General features: G+C 46.0%; 3 non-coding genes across 3 annotated transcripts; 2 read left to right on the top strand and 1 right to left on the bottom strand.

Moving 5' to 3' along the window:
- The first annotated feature begins 5,971 nt into the window (after positions 1 to 5,971).
- LOC138230260 (U5 spliceosomal RNA) lies at positions 5,972 to 6,085 on the top strand. The gene has a single exon (XR_011186290.1). It is a non-coding gene; the product is annotated as a U5 spliceosomal RNA (small nuclear RNA).
- An 8,951-nt stretch (positions 6,086 to 15,036) lies between these two features.
- Positions 15,037 to 15,109, top strand: trnar-ucg (transfer RNA arginine (anticodon UCG)). Its single transcript has one exon. It is a non-coding gene; the product is annotated as a tRNA-Arg (tRNA).
- Positions 15,110 to 16,671: 1,562 nt separating this feature from the next.
- Positions 16,672 to 16,753, bottom strand: trnas-uga (transfer RNA serine (anticodon UGA)). The gene has a single exon. It is a non-coding gene; the product is annotated as a tRNA-Ser (tRNA).
- Positions 16,754 to 17,017: the final 264 nt, after the last annotated feature.

Below are 17,017 nucleotides of genomic sequence, written 5' to 3'. Positions count from 1 at the left end.
TCCATTTGGAGCAAAGGAAGCTGTGTAGCTTCCATCTCCATCGGAAAAAGGAAGTTTGCTCACTACTTCCTATTGGAAGTACCTATTGGTTCGACTGGGCGCCCAGCTGGACACAGTAAACAGTGTGCTGTGGACACGGGTGGACCCAGATGCCCACTCTCTAAGCGGTGACCCCGAGAACATTCGGTCAGGTCAGACGATTCCTCAGGCCTGCCAGGTAGTAAACGAATCGGACCTGATCGTTCCTGCGTCAACAGCAGGGTTTCCAGTACGCCTTGTCCTAAAGAAGGGACAGAGAATGGACGCTGAGATGGTTTTCTTCCAACCATCAGCTCAGTTTATCAGACTGAACCTAGCAGTCTGTTGTACCCCCAGACTGGAACGGAATGGCCGAGCCACCTGCCTGTTGGTGCAGAACATAGCAAAACAAGATGTCAAAATCCCTGCTCGCACTGACATGGGACTGGTAATTGACAATGGTTTCTATGATTTCGAACTAGCCATCCCAGTACTGGGGCAGCTCCCTGGTCCCTTGGCCAGGGAGGGGGGAACCGAGCAGGTGTACTACACCTACCCCCGGCGGATGATTGCAATTATGCCAATAGAGGGATTCTGCAACCAGGAGGTGTGCAGGGTGGACCTTAGCGATAAGGATGAGATGGTTGTGTACACAGTACACGCAGGTGTTCCGATGGACCACTCAGCCGAGAGTACGACCCGGGATACCGCCATGCCGTCAAAAGCGGGGTTCCTAGAGCAGGTACAGGAACAGGTTGGCAAGGCAGATGCCCTGGAAACGGAAAGCCAGCGTCAGCAGCTGCGTCAGAATTTCCAGGATTTCCGGGAAGTGTTTGCACGGGACGCCTATGACTGCGGGGTGACGGATTTGAACACAGTGCGCATTCCAACGGCCCCTGGCGCCCGCCCAACCTATGTCAGGCAGTATCGCATTCCCCTCACGGCATACGAGTCCATAAAGCAGACGTTGGATGCTCTACTAGAGCGTCAGATCATAAGGGAGTGTAACTCCACTTATAACTCCCCACTGTGGCCGGTGCTGAAACCCAATGGTAAATGGCGTCTGACCATTGACTACCGGCAGCTGAATAAACAGGTTCCTTTGTCACGATGGCCAATGATCTACCTAGATCAGGAGTTAGCCAAGGTGACAACAGCGAAATATTTCACCACAGTGGATGTGGCCAATGGGTTCTGGACCCTTAAGGTAGAACCAACAGACCAGTACAAACTGGCCTTTTCCTTTGGAAACAGGCAGTTCACCTGGAATCGATGCCCCTTTGGGTATTCCAACTCCCCAGCGGAGTTCAACATATTTCTGCACAAAGCCATGAGTGATGCAGCCGCCAGGGGCAACCTGGTCTATGTGGACGATATTCTGATGAGGAGTCAGACCTGGGAAGAACACATGGCCGAGATCAGGCATGTGTTGACCCAGCTCTCCTGTGCAGGGGCCAAACTGTCCCTGGCTAAGGGACAGTGGTGTAGGACCCAAGTGGAGTACGTGGGACTGTTGGTTGGAGCCCAAGGCATACAGCCACAGTCCAGCAGAGTCCAAGCTATCCAGAATATGAAGTCGCCCACTAACCTGTCTGAACTGCGCAGCTTTCTGGGAGTATGTAATTATTCCCAGCAGTTCATTGAGGATTACGCTGAAATAGCAAGGCCCCTCCACAAGCTGTTGCAGAAAGACGTGCCCTTTGAGTGGGGGCCTTCCCCAGAACAGGCTGTGATGGAGCTGAAGCGCAGACTCGGTAGTGCGCCGAGCTTGGCCTACCCTGACAAAAATAAGGTCTTCTACCTTGAAGCAGGGTTCTCAGAGCACTGCCTTGGGGCTGCTCTGAGTCAGGAATATAACCAAGAGTGAAGGGTGGTGGCATATGCCAGTCGAGCCCTGAGCCCAGTGGAGCAAAAGTCCTTGGACTGCGAGAAGGCCCTGTTGTCTACGGTCTGGTCGGTAGAACACTTCCGTAGTTATGTTGGGGGACAAAAGATCATCATCGAAACCTGCCACCAACCTGTGACATTCCTGCATAGCCAGAGACTGAAAGCGGGCAGGGTGTCAAATAGCAGGATTGTGGCATGAATGATGGCCCTACAAGGCTATGAGATAGAGGTACGTTATGCACAGAGCAAGAAAATGTACCTGGGACAGGGCCTGGCTTTGGGCCAAGTGTGTCACGGCTGTGACACTGACATGGAAGCTCCAGAAACAATTCCCGCTGCTGAGCTACCGAACAATCATCGGTACTACGATGAGAACGTGGGCCAGGGCTTACCCATGGCCTATGTTGACGGTTGCTCTTTTCGCCACGAACAGCAGGTGCTAGCAGGGGTAGGAGTAGTCTGGCAAGACAATACTCCCTGTGGGCCGACCCGCTATAAGCTAGGACCAAAGACTAGTCAGTATGCGGAAGTAGCTGGGGTGCTGATCACCCTCCAGCAGGCCCTGACACATGGCCTTAAACAGTTTGTCATCTGTAGTGACTCGAACTACGCCCGACATAGCTTCGTGTCTCACGTTCCGTATTGGAAGGGTAACGGCATGAAAAATGCCCGGGGCAAGGAAGTAAAGAACAAAGAGTTGTTCCTGGCCAGTGACAAGCTCACGACCGAGGCTGGAATGATGGTTTACTGGAGGAAGGTGAAGGGACACTCCCAGGTGAAGGGACCCGACAAAGACGGGAATGATGAGGCCGACCGGTTGGCCAAATCTGGCGCCTTAGAGGGTGAACCCTGGCAGTTCCAGCAGGAATGGCTACCCCCAGAATTCGTGGCTGAGGTCAAGGCGGTTACCCGAAGCAGGGCTAGACAGGATGTCGGAGCTGACCCTCAATCTGTAGTGCTTGGGTCACAGGGTTTTAACACCGATCTTGCGGAAATGCAGAAACAGGACCCAGCAATTGGGCAAATGTATCAGCATATCGCTGACCCAGTGCGTCAACCTCTTTCGGAGCAGGTGCTGAGCCAGTCTCTGGAGCTGAAGGAGCTGGCAGAGGTGAAAGACAACCTAAAAATTATAAAGGGGTTGTTGGTTTGTGTACCAGTTGCACAAGGTGTCCCAAAGTGGGTAGTTCCCCACTGTCATCGGGGGGTCATGATCCAACACGCTCATGACGAACCCTGTGGGGGTCACCGGGGAATCAAGGCTACATACGACACTATCCAGCAGGTGGCATTCTGGCCTCACATGGGCCAAGACATCGCCGCGTATGTAAAGGGGTGTCTGACGTGTAGCCAGTTCCAACCATCACGGCCCTTGCACCGTGCACCACTCCAGAAAAAGGGCATGACATTCACCTGGTCCAATCTTCAAATGGATTGGGTGGGGCCACTGGTGAGGTCATCCAGAGGGAACAAATATTTCCTCACTGTTACGTGTGCATTCACAAAATGGATTGAGTGCCTCTCAGCACCCAACGACACGGCAGAGACAACTGCAGTGCTGTTGGTGAACCATGTGTTCAGTCGATGGGGATTCCCCCTGACCGTGGTCTCGGATCGGGGAACCCATTTCACAGCTACAGTAATGGCAACCCTGTGGAATATGCTTGGGGTCAAGACCCAGTTGCATATCTCCTACCACCCTCAATCCTCGGGCCAGGCAGAAAGGGCAAACCGAACGGTGGTTAGTATGCTCAAAAAGTTTGTCTCCAACAGCAGTAGGGACTGAGACATTAAGCTGCCCCTGGTTCTGATGGCCATCCGAGGTAAGCCCCATTGCTCTACGGGGGTCCCACCTTTTGAGATGATGACAGGTCGGAAGATGACTCTTCCCCTACACTGTCTTTATGGGGTGGAGGACCTGAGCACGACGGGGGCTGCTACGGCCCATCAGTATGTGTCAGACCTGCGAGCACATCTGCAGGCAACCTTTGCTTTTGCCCAGAACAATCTGGGAAGGAGTGCAGAGGGTAGGAAAGCATACTATGACCGAAAGGCAGTTAACCAGGAACTCCAAGTAGGAGACAAGGTCCTGTACTTCCAATTTGCCAAACCCACAGGGGTGGCCCGGAAGTTCTTACCCAGTTGGACAGGACCCCACGAGATTGTCGATAAGGTATCACCGGTAGCTTATCGAATTCAGATTGAGAAGGGAAGGCAATCTCTGGTCTACAAGTGGGTGCATCGCAACCACCTCCGGTTGTATCGCCCACCTCAAATGGCGCCGGAGAACACAGAATAGGGTTAAACGTCCAAACCCGATCAAAGAGGGGGGTGCCCCTTTGTAGCTGCAGGTAGTTAGGTACTGTACTGTAGGTCCTGCTAGGAAAATATATTCAAAATTATAGTGGAACTGTACCATGTGCCTCATCTATGTTCCAGAATGGGAATCCTAAAACTGCCAGGGCTGGTCCTGACAGTACTGTGGATCGCCTCGACACAGCCCCTTGAAGTTGTGGAACCTGGTCCTCCTACCGGCATAGTCCTGCAGGAAACCATAGTCCTCTCCATGGAAATCTTTATGGTACAATCTTTTTTTTTTCTTATAAAATATACTTTATTCCGAAAAAAAACACATCTCAAAGGGAAACGTCTCACACGATAACACTCCACAAAATTAAAACATCGGCGGAACGGCGGTGATTGTCCGTTATCAATCCTTGCAAGGGTGGGCGGATTTGCGCTATTATGAGAGTCCCTCCAAACCCTACCGCTTGCTGTAAACCATTAATCCCTGTACAGGGTCCATAGGCCTTTCCAGTGCTCCTTTGCCGTGGGGAAACCCCATTTAGCAACGTCGCGCTTCATCCTCCTCCTGAGGTCCGCCAGGATCCTCTCTTCCAGCTCCCTCGCTCCCCACTTGTTGTTGTGCCGGATGAGATTGTTTCTCGCGTCCCACAGGCCTTTCTTTGTGAGGGACAGCAGCAGCCACATCAGGAACTGCGTCCCCCTGTCCAGTCCGGTAGGTGCCAGCCCCAGCAGAATGTACTGGTAGCTGAGCACCGCATTCGTTTCCAGGAGTTGCATTATGTTGTCCATTCTGCCCCACACCGCCTTGGCGAAGGGGCAGCTCCTTCACTTTATTAAGATACTGAAGAAAGATGTGGAGACGGGGGTTTGAATTTAATCCTTTCTGTAGGGGGTTTAGACTTTCAAGTCACAAACTGGGGTTTATGGCAGGAAAGGGGGGTTAACTGATAAGGATTGCAGATGCAAGCTAGGAACCCCCCTGGGTGTAATGTTAAACTGACCATTTGTCCAGAACATCGTAAACTGGCCAAATACCATGAACCCCCCTCTTTACCATCAGACCGAGTGACGTCAGAAACGGAGAAGAAAACACTATATAACCCAAAAGTTTGTAACAGTACGGGGAACAAAACTTCGGTTTTGTTGTTTCTTGCGGGAAACAAGACTTTGGCTTTATTGTTCCTTGCATGCAATAAACTCATCTGTTTTACTTCATCTCGGGATCAAGAACCTTATTTCTTCTGTTACAACAAATTTGGCGTAGTCGGCGGATGCTCCAGAAGGCGCAGAACTTCCCATCGGCAGGAGAGATGGTCAGCGCGCACATAACTAAGAGGTAAGGACTCCTCTTTTATTTAAAAGTCCCGACTCTCTCTGACCGATTGGGAAATCTCTGCTCCCTGCGAGAATCGCCCGAGATGACGGAGTAAACGTGAGTTTCTGAATTCCTCTGGCCCGGGGAAGACACCGGTGTATGTAATGGGTTGTTTGCTGTAAGCCCAGAATTTGGTCTGGCAGGGGTTCCGCGGTATTGTGTACAGGCGTTCGAAGCTGGTTTATGCCTTAATTGCGCGTGGAGTTTTTGAACGGGTTTTGGACCCTTACCGTGAAGTTCAGGACTGGTGTGGGCCTTAATTGCGCCCGGAGTTCTGAAGGTCAGAACTGGTTTGGGCCTTAATTGCGCCCGGAGTTCTGAGGCTCAGGATCGGTGTGGGCCTTAATTGCCAGATTAAGGCCTTAAATGGCCTTAATCAGCCATGCACTCTGGTTTCTTTTCATCTCGTACAAATCTTTCGCCTTTTACTAAAGATTTCCGTGGAGAGGAGCATGAATGAGTTCCATGCAATTTTTGTGCTTCCCTGCCTTCGGGTGGGTCGCAGCTGGGTTGGTCAAAGAGAGAAAACAAGCACGTTCGCAATCGCTCTTGTAATGGTGATTGTGGTCGTCTGCTCCGCGAGTCCTCGGTCTCCGGCCGTCTGATTGGCGTGCTTTTCTTTGGGGGGCGGGAAGTGTCCGGCCGCAGGGGATCTTGGGACCTTGCCTGCATAGCGGCTTCCCAGAGTGCGTCGTTTCCGGCACAGTGTGGCCGGGTGTTTTCCGAGTTATCGCACGGATTGGGCACGCTCGCAAGCCGTGAGCCGCAGGCGATGAGCCCGGAGCTGAACGGGCCCCACTGGCTCGTTTGTAAGGCCAGGTGTATTGCCAACCACGACCGGCAGGGCAGAGGCCTTGAAGGCGGCCTGGGCTTGCGTGATCGGATCAACTAAATGCTGTGGTGTTACTTTTTGTCAATGAAAAAATAAACTCTTTTCGTTTACAAAGACGGTTACAAAGAATGTGGACCAGGGTAATACTTTGAGCTTACAGCTTGTCCAAGGTCATTCATTATTAATACTCTTAGTAATATCTTCAGTAAAGACTTTGATGCATAAAATATTCCTGCATATTTAAAATATTTATGATAAAGGTGGTAGGTTGTGTACTTTTGTCCAACAGAACAATCTTGCTTTTATAAAATATACCGCCTTTTTAATGTTTAATGATTAACATGCTGTAATACACTGTTTAAATTTAAAAGTCTAAAGAGTATACACCTTAAATTCTTAATTGAATAAAGATTGTCCCTCAGCAGTGATCAGGATTCAAAACTGACGTTTTCTGGTGACAGCTCAAATGCTGTACAGGAGAGGTTAACCTTTATTAGCTCCACCTGGCGATTTTACAAGGTGATTCCGGATACTATTAACATAATCTAATTTGCGTCCGGTATGATGCGGTATACTGCGACACTCCCACCGTGTTATACCGCAGCATACCCCGCTTGTTTTGAATGGCTGCATATGTATATAGACTCTATATATACATTTGGTGCATGCCACAATTTTGGATGGTGGTGGAGGAATAGGGATTTTCTCAACACGGCAGGGACTCCAGTTAAGAATGCTGGGTTTATCTCTGAACTATTAGAAGCTTTGCAGCTACTGACTGAAGTAGCTGTGGTAATGTGTAAATCACATAATAAAGAAATGTTTCCAGTAACTCGAGGGAACAACTTTGCAGATGCAACTGTCAGGTGAGCAATACTTGTAGAACAGTAGTCTGAGACCTCTGTGAAGCAGAGAAATGGACATGGTTAGAAAAGATTATGGGGCTGCAGGATGATGGGGTGTGGAGCTGACAGCACACCAGACGCCCTGCATGCCCTCACAGCCTAATGCCCTTTATAGCCCGACAAATGCACTCTGTTGGACACCCAGGTGGGAGTCAAATGGTGTGCCGGTTACCCAAAACTGGGTGAGAACTGGGTTTGAAGCAGTAACCACTTATGTGGTATCTAATGTGGATGTAATGTTTATCAAAGGAACTCAACTACAGTTCAGGTGCGGGTGCAACAGCTCAAAAGGCCTGCTCCTGAGGAACCTTTCAAACCTGGGAAATTGAAAATTGTAAAGGGAAACCTGGGCTCTTATAATCTGTTTTCCCGGTGGGTTGCTGCCACTGCCTCTGTGTCTACCAAACACTTGATAACAGAGATAAGCCCTCGGTGGGCACTGCCCTGCCCCTTGTATTATGATCAAGGAACACACTTCACAGGGAAGGTGTGTCAGGCTGTGGCTGCATTGTTCGGAGTGAGATGGACTGAGATCACCCTCAGTCTGCTGGAACAGTGGAATGAAGGAACAGATCTCTGAAAGATCGACTAGACATCAGACTGAAGGAACACCATGGGATGCGGGCTGGATCAAACAGAACTGTGTAACAGCCTGTTTGATATCATCACGGGCCAATCAATGAAACTTCCTGGGGGGACGAATTTAGCTGGACGAATGGATTGTTGAATTTGCTAATTCTCTATTGTAGTATTGTAGGTTGCTAGGACTTAGCAAAGCACTATGATGAAGAAAAATATATATCATAATTATAATCCAGACGATTGGGGCATTGGTGCATGGCTACAGTCTGTGCTAGGAACATTGAGAGGGTCTCTGGTTCAATACATATTTGTGGGTCTGGTATTATTCGTTATGATCATATCGTTAATATCCTGTTTGAAAAACATGTGGACTAAAGCTGCTGCTTCTGTGCTAATTGTACGCCCTGAAGGGATCATGAAGGTCAAAAAATGATTTCATGGGAAAGGTTCTCTTATCTAGTGGCAGAACCTGATGGGTAGAACAATATAGCTTTAAGGGGGGTTACCCTTGGGAGTGATTCCCCTAGATGCAAATGATTATTGTGGTTTGTTTGTTCATAATAAGATGTTTTGCAGGAACGGAACAAAGAGAAATTTTACAACTTCAGCTAGAATTGTTCTGCAAAACGTCACAGCTGAGGCAGGGGAACAATGTGTAGATTTTTCTAAGAGTTATTACCCAGTTGTTGACCAATCTGTTGACCAATGTTGACCAAAAAAGCCTAAGATTATGCTGGGCTCCAGCCCACAGGGATTTACCTGTGCTGTAAGAACTAATGAGTGAATAAGGAGACTGGATTCTGGTGAAAGACTTCAGGAAAAAGAAATGGTGTTCACTCAGGTGGAGGGGGCTGTACCAGGTGCTGCTGACCACTGCCACTGCTGTGAAGGTCACAGAAATGGTGCCCTGGATTCATGCTTCCCACTGTAAAAAGGTCACAAACGAACTGAGCAAAGCGCAGGAGTGATGTCTCCACAAGGACAGATGGGGATAACCTGCTTGGGACTGATGTGCACAGCCCTTTTCCTTTTTATGTAGAAGCCTGTCACCACCCCAAAAGAGGAAGAATCTAAACACGAAGCCTCTTTGTATACAAACTGGCTGAATGAAACTGATAATGAGGGGGATATGAGTAATTTGTGGTATAAATTTATAAATCATACTGTAAAGTTAAAGAAATGTAATGCATCTTGTTATATATGTGCTTTAATGCCTCATTCTACAGCCTCACCCATGCGACTTTTTATGAAATGTACTCTTTTATTAATATCACGTTAGAAGGCTTAGACGCTATCAAACAAGAATTAAGGGGAGTTAGATTAATGGCACTTCAGAACAGGTTCGTGCTGGACCTTCAAAATGCAGCATCTGGAGGAGTCTATGCTTTAGTAGGAGACTCCTGTTGTACATATATTCCAGCTAATGACTATGATTACGGAAATCTTACGCTCGCTATTCAGCATTTGAAAGAACTAAAAGACAAGGTGAATAAAGAGAGAGGCATAAAAGATACACCGGCTTTTCTCTCCTGGTTAGAATCACTGTTTGGGCCAGGGGGAATGTTTTTCTTTTAAGTTACTAACACCGATTATAGGGGCTGTGATACTTGTCTTCCTGTTTTTATGTTGCTGTATGACATGTATTATTCCAATGCTTCGAAATATGGAAATATGGTACCTAGGGGGATAAACTGTTCATCCTTCCAGTCTGGAGAATTGGCAGCTGTCTGACGTCAGTAAGTGATCCTTAAAAAATTAATAGTTCCATGACAGTGTGCATCACCAGAAAATCAATTTCAATGCATTAAAACTCTTGTTATCCTTCTGATCATTGAAGTGTCATTGCCCCAGCACTGTATACTCTTACTTTTGACGCCTGTCTGAAGTTGGATCCATTTCTAAGAATGGTGACTCACATATCCTCATGCTCAACTTTGGCTCAACCACACAAACTATGAAGTTAATCATCTGCTTTTGCTCCAAGATTTATGTTACTAGGCTCTCTCCTGGGGATCCTCGTGTTCAAACATTGCCCTTATTGTGGATGATCCATGACAGAATTCAGGGAATTCAGAATTCTGATACCTCAGCTCAGATTCTGACTGGGCAGACTGTCATTGCCTGGTGTGAATGTGTGCATATCTGTTTTTGTGCATGTTCTGTGGCCTGTTGTACAGTACATCACAAATGAAAGGGAAATGGAAAACTAAAATAAGACTCAAGTGTTTTATCTTTCATTAACAGTGTTTCATTAGTATCTGTGCTAGATCCTGTCATCCACTGCTTACCACGACAGGCTCTAGCACAGGATAGCAGCTAATACATTTAACAATCTCACTGCACAATGTTGTATATTCAAGGGCTGATCTTCTGTACTTTTTCTTTCACTTTTCATTTCCTAGAAACTCAGTCCTGCCAGGAATAATCTGAGAACAAAATCAATCTGAGTGAAAATCTAAGCAGAGGAAGATTGTTTTACAGAGTCAACAAGGTCTAATTCAAGGTCAAAAAATGATTTCATGGGAAAGGTTCTCTTATCTAGTGGCAGAACCTGATGGGTAGAACAATATAGCTTTAAGGGGGGTTACCCTTGGGAGTGATTCCCCTAGATGCAAATGATTATTGTGGTTTGTTTGTTCATAATAAGATGTTTTGCAGGAACGGAACAAAGAGAAATTTTACAACTTCAGCTAGAATTGTTCTGCAAAACGTCACAGCTGAGGCAGGGGAACAATGTGTAGATTTTTCTAAGAGTTATTACCCAGTTGTTGACCAATCTGTTGACCAATGTTGACCAAAAAAGCCTAAGATTATGCTGGGCTCCAGCCCACAGGGATTTACCTGTGCTGTAAGAACTAATGAGTGAATAAGGAGACTGGATTCTGGTGAAAGACTTCAGGAAAAAGAAATGGTGTTCACTCAGGTGGAGGGGGCTGTACCAGGTGCTGCTGACCACTGCCACTGCTGTGAAGGTCACAGAAATGGTGCCCTGGATTCATGCTTCCCACTGTAAAAAGGTCACAAACGAACTGAGCAAAGTGCAGGAGTGATGTCTCCACAAGGACAGATGGGGATAACCTGCTTGGGACTGATGTGCACAGCCCTTTTCCTTTTTATGTAGAAGCCTGTCACCACCCCAAAAGAGGAAGAATCTAAACACGAAGCCTCTTTGTATACAAACTGGCTGAATGAAACTGATAATGAGGGGGATATGAGTAATTTGTGGTATAAATTTATAAATCATACTGTAAAGTTAAAGAAATGTAATGCATCTTGTTATATATGTGCTTTAATGCCTCATTCTACAGCCTCACCCATGCGACTTTTTATGAAATGTACTCTTTTATTAATATCACGTTAGAAGGCTTAGACGCTATCAAACAAGAATTAAGGGGAGTTAGATTAATGGCACTTCAGAACAGGTTCGTGCTGGACCTTCAAAATGCAGCATCTGGAGGAGTCTATGCTTTAGTAGGAGACTCCTGTTGTACATATATTCCAGCTAATGACTATGATTACGGAAATCTTACGCTCGCTATTCAGCATTTGAAAGAACTAAAAGACAAGGTGAATAAAGAGAGAGGCATAAAAGATACACCGGCTTTTCTCTCCTGGTTAGAATCACTGTTTGGGCCAGGGGGAATGTTTTTCTTTTAAGTTACTAACACCGATTATAGGGGCTGTGATACTTGTCTTCCTGTTTTTATGTTGCTGTATGACATGTATTATTCCAATGCTTCGAAATATGGAAATATGGTACCTAGGGGGATAAACTGTTCATCCTTCCAGTCTGGAGAATTGGCAGCTGTCTGACGTCAGTAAGTGATCCTTAAAAAATTAATAGTTCCATGACAGTGTGCATCACCAGAAAATCAATTTCAATGCATTAAAACTCTTGTTATCCTTCTGATCATTGAAGTGTCATTGCCCCAGCACTGTATACTCTTACTTTTGACGCCTGTCTGAAGTTGGATCCATTTCTAAGAATGGTGATTCACATATCCTCATGCTCAACTTTGGCTCAACCACACAAACTATGAAGTTAATCATCTGCTTTTGCTCCAAGATTTATGTTACTAGGCTCTCTCCTGGGGATCCTCGTGTTCAAACATTGCCCTTATTGTGGATGATCCATGACAGAATTCAGGGAATTCAGAATTCTGATACCTCAGCTCAGATTCTGACTGGGCAGACTGTCATTGCCTGGTGTGAATGTGTGCATATCTGTTTTTGTGCATGTTCTGTGGCCTGTTGTACAGTACATCACAAATGAAAGGGAAATGGAAAACTAAAATAAGACTCAAGTGTTTTATCTTTCATTAACAGTGTTTCATTAGTATCTGTGCTAGATCCTGTCATCCACTGCTTACCACGACAGGCTCTAGCACAGGATAGCAGCTAATACATTTAACAATCTCACTGCACAATGTTGTATATTCAAGGGCTGATCTTCTGTACTTTTTCTTTCACTTTTCATTTCCTAGAAACTCAGTCCTGCCAGGAATAATCTGAGAACAAAATCAATCTGAGTGAAAATCTAAGCAGAGGAAGATTGTTTTACAGAGTCAACAAGGTCTAATTCAAGGTCATCAGCACTAACAACATTCTCTCTGGAGACAGGCGATAAGAAAATTGAAAGTGTGTATTGTTACACAACAGCAGAGACTATGAGTTATGCTATCATGAGAGTGGTGATGGATTTTTTTCATTGCTTAGTTTTACAGGTTCTGTACATTTGAACATTCAAAGTGACTAAAGTAAAGGAGTTTTCCCTTTTTACCACATAATTCCCAAAGATCAACACTAATAGAAAGCCTAATTCCAGCCAAGATTCAATTACTGTCTCTCAGGCATCCCAGCAGTGGATTTCATGACTTCAGACAGCCATCTTTATCAGTGGAGAACTCAATGCTCTGAGGTTTACTGGCAGAGTCTCACACTGGGTAATACGTTGGTAAATAATGTCCTATGGAATTCTACTATTGATAAATTCTACTATGGAACTGCGATGTGTCCTGAAAAAATCTTCTATGATAGTGGTACAGTCCATCACACCCCACCTACAGCCTTTAAAAGAGAAAAAAACAAATTCTGATATTATGGTGGAAAAAGAGCCCTGGAATCTTTGTAGAAGGACAAAAGACGGAAAGAACGGGCAGTGTAACCATGGCGAAGAGAAGGGAAATATTGGAGAGAGCTTTTTTCATACACTTTTTATCATTGTTTTTCCAGCCCAACAATGATCAACAAATATGGGCAGGCGTCCTGTGCCAAATCCAATCTACCTTTCTTCCAAGCATACAGGAATGTCAGTGAATTAAATATTGACATATGAAAATTCCCAAAAATATGCAATCACACATATGCAGTTTGAGCAAACATAAGACAATACCCAAGTACCACAAACTACCAGGCATCATTAGCAGTTCAGGTGGGGAGCTGTGTCAGCATGCGTAGGCTGCAAAGGAACAAGTAATAGGTCTATTCCATGCTTAAAAGAGAAGAAAGAAAACACAACATTTCAGCCGTGGAGCCCTCACACCTGAAGAAGGCTCCACGGCCGAAACGTTGTGTTTTCTTTCTTCTCTTTTCATCCAGTGTCATTAGCCAGTTCCTGTCAAAATAAAATAGAAATGGATAACATTCTAGAGAGAGTTTGAAATACCAAGGTACAATTTAAACCATATTTCTTCCACTACAACCACAATATTTTGGAGAGATCGCTGAGCCTAACTGTTCTGGCATGCCCGTTAGCCTCCGTCCTGCTTCACCAATGAATGCAACGGGGCACATTCTGAGGGAGATGCGGTCAATCAGGTTGCAGGAAAACCACGCTATGCTTTTTTTTGAGATCCTGAAAAGGACAGAGGGGCCATGTATATGTGTGCAGCTGGATATGTAATTGCAGGTGGCGTTGCAAATTCTGCTGAAGCCCCACTGCCTGGTGTGGACGGTAGCTGTGCATGTTGCAGCAGAATTGTGCATGTGAGATCAAGGGGGCATGTCATGTGTTTGAGCACTTCACTCCCTTCCGGAAGCACGTGATTCCCTGAGTCCCAAAAATTTGTAAGTTCTTTGGATGACCTGTGGACCGATCTTTCACGATGAAGAATTCCTTAAGAAGAATAGATCTCGGCCCACCATCCCAATGCCTCCATCTCAAAACAGCAACCTCCCACTGCCCTTAGTCTGCAAGGCAGTCCTTTCAAGTGCGATGATGACGCCGGGACCTTCGTTGCCTATTGTACGAGCTGAACTTTTGTGCTCATCAATTCAACGCTCTTTCCATCAACTCATCTTGTCTTTGACGCTTCGTGTTTTGTGCTCCTTTGACTATCGGCATATCGGGTGACTGCAAACACTGAAGTTCTTGCTTACGGAGTGTGGAACAGTGTTTTCAAGTGATCGCTGTTCTGTCATGTTGACGCCGAGTGAATCTTTCTTTGGCAACATGGGCAGGCTGACAGCAGCGCGAGCTAAAGTAATGGCAAATTTCTTGACTTATTTCTGAATGTGAATGTTCTTTAGAAAAGGGATGCGGCGTTGCTTCTCCCCCGTGTAAAGGTCACGCATTCCAGACGTGGTTATGAGCGAACAGTTGCCGCAAGTGTTTGAAAAGAGCAAGAGAGGAAGCAGCCCTGCCCCGTGTGAGGATCAAACTCAGGACCTTCAGACGATGAAACTGACGCGCTACCAACTACGCCAACGAGGCCAGCTGCAGTACACAGCCGGAAAGTTTGCCTCATATGGATTTCAGTCGCCCGTTCCCTAATCTTTAGACGCCCTCTGCTGGATGTTGCATTTGCCTTTTGATCTCACCGATACTTTTTTGGTCTGTTTCTGTTGCGAGTCCGTTTTTCAGATCTCACCTAGCACAAGTCTCTCTGGCTGAAGTGGCCTCTCTGCTTCAGCATCGTGCCCTCACTCAGCCATTAAAAACGTCACTCGGACTTCTGACATGCTGACATGAAATGTCAAGAGAGAGTGGCGGAGACGCTTAAGGCAGAGAGAAGATGAAGAGGGGGGGTGGCTGCGAAATGATTGACAGCTGCAATCAGCTTTAGATGGGGAAGTGTACTACTAGTAGCAGTGTAGAGCTCTCTGTGGTGGAGTTCAAGCGCATGTTCTATGGGCCAGTGGCGTAATGGATAACGCGTCTGACTTCGGATCAGAAGATTGTAGGTTTGAGTCCTACCTGGCTTGCGAGGCTTTTAAACCTCTCAGGTTCCTCGGTAACAGGTTGCCGTCATGTATATGAACTATAGAAAAGCATTTGCCACAACCCGTAAATTAGCACGCAAGTGTGGACTAGTGAACACAGAACTGTATGGAGATCATCTCCAGTTCCGAGCTCAATTGCAATGAAAAAACATGCAGAACAGAACTGGAGAGCAGCTGAATTTGTGCTCAGTAGGGTGGGGAGGACTCAGCATTCCTATTGTTCTAATTGGCATGAACTGCAGGGGATCTGAATCAGAACATGTCAGTTAGTTCGATCATTGCGTCAATATGTAGGCCACGTTAATACAGAATTATTACTTTGTCTGTCTCGTCTTTGTATATAGCTGAATGTCCCTGACAATTTCATGTTAGTTTTTAAGAACGACATTGGTGCTAATATATACATATATAGCATATAAGGAACACGTAAAAGTTTAGTCCATGCTGAAAAGATAAGAAAACCGCCACAACGTTTCATCTTGGAATAAATCTTTACTTGTTGTTTTGCAGCCTACCCATTCTGACCTAACTCCTCCCTTGAAATTCCCTAACAGATAAGGGTACGTAACGGCTCATGCGATGCTCAGTTGCAATTTGACCCAAAACAAACAAGAACAGCAGCTGAGGGTTTGAGTTTGAACATGCACTGTATTAAAGCAGCTTTTATTTCCATTGATAAATGCTAGATATTCCTACAGAGATTCTCCAGGTGAGTAAGCGATTCCTGTTTCTGTTTCTATTTCTGTTTCATATATATATACAGTATATATATATACATGTTACATGTGTCTCTGCAATAGTACAAATGTGTTATACACTATCAGGGGCTGCTTTTTTGTGCACCTCATCTACAACAAGGGTTTTTTTTTTTCATTTATGTTTGTGGACCTTCACCATTTGAGGAAGTGAGTTAGATAAGAAAGTTACAGGTATGGTGAGCAATGACTGACAAAGGCACGTACTGCGTATTCCTTACAGAAGTGTAAGCAATTTGTTCTAAAAAACACCGGCTTAAGTCCAACATCGTTAGCAATCTTATTACTTAAACAGAATTAACATCAATAAACTGTAAGGTGCTGGTACATGCGAGTAGATTTGATCTTCTATTAAACAAAAATGCAATTACAGCTCTAAATAGGTCAACCTAGACTTCTGTAACAGATCTGTTCAGGTCATCGCTGTTCCTCTGACCTTGTGATTCTTTGGAATTTTAAAAGTGTATTTCGCTTGCCTTTCATGTGGTCTGTGTACAAGTCACTGTGGCGTATGCGGTCCTACACAGCCTTGCTATAGACGTGATGAGCCTCCGCTATGTTGCAATGGAGAACAGGTTCAGTACGGAGCTGCCGAGAAAATTCAGCTGGAAAGCTCGTTGCAGAAAAGCATCGGTATCTGTGTCCAGCGGCAAAGCGTCCTTCGTGGGTGCTGAAGAACCGATTTCACAGGCTGCGGGTCCAGGCGATTTAGAGTGTTAAAGGTCCCAGCGAAAACGAAACGGCGCTGGTCCTTTTACACGCACGCACGCAAACAAATGCAAAGGACGCCGTAGTCGGCAGGATTTGAACCTGCGCGGGGAGACCCCAACGGATTTCAAGTCCGTCACCTTAACCAATCGGGCACGACTACAGCGAACGCCGCGGCCGCTGCCTTCTTGCTACAATCGAACAGGGAGTGCGAGGCGGCGGCGGCAGCTGAGGCAACTTTTTTCAAGTTCGCTCTCCGTTTAAGAAACCTTTTACGCCATACGTGCAAGCACACACACACACACCTCAGAGGACTTAAGGGTGGCTTCAAGTTGGAATGATAAAATCTCCCCGTTCGGACATGAAAACAGAACGTTCTTAGACAGAAAGCAATCAACAACGGAGACATGTGGACGACGATTTTAGT

Source organism: Lepisosteus oculatus, unplaced genomic scaffold (assembly GCF_040954835.1).
Source record: "Lepisosteus oculatus isolate fLepOcu1 unplaced genomic scaffold, fLepOcu1.hap2 HAP2_SCAFFOLD_48, whole genome shotgun sequence".
Taxonomy (NCBI): Eukaryota; Metazoa; Chordata; class Actinopteri; order Semionotiformes; family Lepisosteidae; genus Lepisosteus; species Lepisosteus oculatus.
The sequence above is the reverse complement of the archived record's forward strand: the minus strand, read 5'-3'. Positions and strand labels throughout refer to the sequence as shown.